Here is a 3,529-nt window from a genome sequence, read left to right as displayed (position 1 = left end):
CTGTGTCACTGACGAGATTAGGGTATTTGCTAATTTAACATGTAATCTCAGCCCTGGTCGATATGGCTCAATTGGTTGGGCATCATCCCATGCACCAAAGAGGTCGCAGGTTGGATTCCTGGTCAGGGCACATGCCCGGGTTGTGGGCTGGATCCCAAGTAGGGGGTGTGCAGGAGGCAGCCAATCCATCGATGTATGTTTCTCTTTCTCTCTCCCTTTCCCTTCCTCTCTCTAAAAATCAACAAAATTTAAAAAAAAATAATCATAATAAAAAATGTAATCTCAGTAACAAAATGTTGTAAGTTTAGGATTACAACATGTTTTAAAATTGCATTCAAATGTGGAATAAAATAATTAGCAAGTATAAGCAAGAGTCAGCTTTGGAAATCAGAGCTGTCATTTTTTCCTTTGTCACAGGCAAGGATGAGTTCATTCAAGGTAACCTGCACTATAGCTACTAGCACCAGCTATCACTACAGTGGTAAAGAGAATCCATGAGGCTACAGAATGGAAAACTTAAGAAACTTTCACTCAAGAATCTGGTTTGCCAGCTGGGTCTCCATATTGAGAAAAAGCTAACCTGTCCTAATTACTAAACCCAGATATAACCTCACTCACACTAAACTGATAAATCAATATTATCATTTTATAAAACAATTTCTTTTGATGTCAGTTAATCAATTCACTCCTGAGTAAATCAATATACCTGAATTTCTGGAATAGCAAAGACGGGGCTAGGACCCAAGTACACAGTAACTCCATCAATAGACTACTTACCATAAAGGTATCCAAATACTAAGAAATGCCATTGTTGCCCTGACCAGTTTGGCTCAGTGTTTAGAGCATTGGCCCACATACCAGAAGGGTTTTGGGTCTGATCACTGGCCCTGGTTGGGGCATATGTGGGAGGCAACCAATTGATATGTCTCTCTCACATTGATGTTTGTGTCCCCCGCCCCCCCCTTCCATTCTCTCTCAGAAAAGCAATGGAAAAAATATCCTCGGGTGAGGGTTAACAAACAATAACAACAAATAAAAAGTGCCATCAAGTAACTTGAGAAATCAATCTTAGAGTTGACATAAGATACCCAAAGTCACGTGACTCATGATTTTAATATGGGCGATGTACAGAGAAATCAATGTCTGTGCTTAAAAACAAAAACTCGCACCTATGAAATGAAACAAATAAAAACATCTGACAATCTTGACATGTCTCTCCAGGAGAAAAACTTCTATTTTCCCTGGGAAAAAACTAATTCAGCGATGCACCGGGGCAGGTGAGAGACCAGATGGCTTGAGACAAACACCCCACCTCTGCACCGTCACCCCATGATTCCAGGCAGTTAACTAGAGCCATGTGTGGGAGGAGCACCCACCCACCACCATCGGCCACTTGGTCTTGGTCAGATCAGCACTTGGGCTGGGAGTTGGGTATAAACTTTTTATTTCCTGGCTGGATCTCCCTAAGAAACAGTTACCTTGTGCAGATGAATACTGCATTTCTTTTATGCCGTGATTATATATGTTTTGTTGGTCACTGTTCCTTATAAAGTTTGATAGTAGACACTGTGTTCCATTCCTGGTTACCTCCCCACTGTGCCCTCACAGGAATTTTTTTACTCTGTCACCCTGTGGTGAACACTTACTACATGGCAAGGTCCAGGATGAATTTCTTTTGCATGCAGGATGCAATTAGCGTGCAGGAGCTCATTATTTCTGTGGTTATCTGCCCAGGAGCACCTCCCTCCCCCAGGCTCCCCTGCAGGGATAGCTCAGCCCTGGCCAAGACAACCTAAAGCAATCTGCAGAGACAGTGCTGGGTGGGACATAGTCCGAGAGCCATCATGTGGCCATGAGGCAGAGGGGTTATTATTGCTTGTACGCCCAAGATATCAGAATGGAAAGAAGCCAGGGTGCTTTCAGATTTCCTTAAGTACTAAGCCAATCTCAGAAAGTGCCTCTCTCCCAGCTTCTTGTTTTTCCTTCCAGCTTTCTTAGTAAGTGATATTAAAAAACAAAACAAACAAACACTAGCCTATTGTTTAAGCCACTTTTAGTTGGTTTCTCAGTTATTTTTTGCAGAAAGAATTTTCACTGAAACATTTGGCAATAACCTTATCCTGATCATGATTTACCAAACATGTAAAAGGAGGGTGGAAGGAATAAGAAATAAAAATTCTACCTTTTTGGGGAGGGTGGGAAGAAGGGGTAAGAGATCAACCAAAGGACTTGTCTGCATGCATATAAGCGTAACCAATGGACACAGACAGGAGGGGGGTGAGGGCATGTGCTGGGGGTGGGCGCGGGCAGGGAGAGGTCAATGGGGGAAAACGAAGACATATGTAATACTTTCAACAATAAAGAATTTTTTAAAAAATCCTACCTTTTTGGGGACACATCCGACATTTACCTAGGAAAAAAATTAAAAGGACATATTTTAATAATATTAAACTCAATACAAAACAAACCTGCAAGAAATGAACCCCAAGCATCAACCCAGGAGACTTACTTGAGTTCCAAGTCTTAATCTACAATTATTTAATTTTTTCCAGTGTAGAGCATATGAACATTACTTTTCTTATGTCATGAGGGAGAGAATTTTACTCATCAGCATTTTTTCAAGAAAAGCAGAAGGGGGCGGAGGGGAACAATTCCATTTGCAGGCGCCATGCACTCGGCGACAGTACAGGCTCGGAGATGGCAGAAGCCTGGGCTTGCGCACAACCCAGAGGGAAGCAGAAGAGAAATAGGTCGGAAGTGAGAGGACCTACCAGCTGGATAATCTCAGCAGCTGTTCTAGAGGATTTCTGGGCCCCTGGAGTATCATGGGTAAAAAACCCAGACTGTCCCCTTTGAGAAAACCCCTGGTGGAAATCTACATTATTTTTCAGGACCAAAGGATGATAATCAAGCATTAAGGGTCATCTATGCTATTAAGTCTTACATACTTACTAGAAACAGATCATAAATTTGATTCTCAGAATTCTAGCAGCCAACACACAAGAAAAAGCACAAATACTTGTAAGACTTCTTGTAAAAAAAAAACAACAAAAAACTAATTGTTTAAGAAAATAGCTATCCATGCCCATTAGACGAGAGATAAGTTACTCCCAAGGGTTCTTGTAAACAAGCTGTGATATATGCTTACACACAAACTTTTGTTTATATCTGTGTACTTCCTTTTGATCACATCCTAAAAGTAATAACTTTTTTTTAACCTGGGTTAAGAACAAGATTGATTAAAACTGCCTTGAAAGCCATTTTGATCAGACTGGCTATCATCAACAAATCAACGAACGACAAGTGCTAGAGAGGATGTGGAGAAAAAGGAACACTCATGCACTGCTGGTGGGAATGCAGACTGGTGCAGCCACTATGAAAGACAGTATGGAGTTTCCTCAAAAAGCTACAAATGGAACTCCCATTTGACCCTGTGATCCCACGTCTAGGAATATATCCCAAGAAACCAGAAACACCAATCAGAAAGGATATATGCACCCCTATGTTCATAGCAGCACATTTTATATTA

At 41.3% G+C, this 3,529-nt stretch overlaps 1 long non-coding RNA gene across 1 annotated transcript in view; it reads right to left on the bottom strand.

The window, feature by feature from the left end:
- Positions 1 to 981: 981 nt before the first annotated feature.
- The window catches only part of LOC107183377, a 22,727-nt gene continuing 20,179 nt past the window's right edge, over positions 982 to 3,529 (bottom strand). The window contains exons 2-3 of the long non-coding RNA XR_001514169.1: positions 2,384 to 2,410; positions 982 to 1,241 (exon numbers count right to left, since the gene is read on the bottom strand). This is a non-coding gene — a long non-coding RNA (uncharacterized LOC107183377). The remainder of the gene's footprint in view (positions 1,242 to 2,383; positions 2,411 to 3,529) is intronic.

Source organism: Myotis davidii, unplaced genomic scaffold (genome assembly GCF_000327345.1).
Source record: "Myotis davidii unplaced genomic scaffold, ASM32734v1 scaffold93, whole genome shotgun sequence".
In the NCBI taxonomy this organism is placed as follows: Eukaryota; Metazoa; Chordata; class Mammalia; order Chiroptera; family Vespertilionidae; genus Myotis; species Myotis davidii.
The sequence above is the reverse complement of the archived record's forward strand: the minus strand, read 5'-3'. Positions and strand labels throughout refer to the sequence as shown.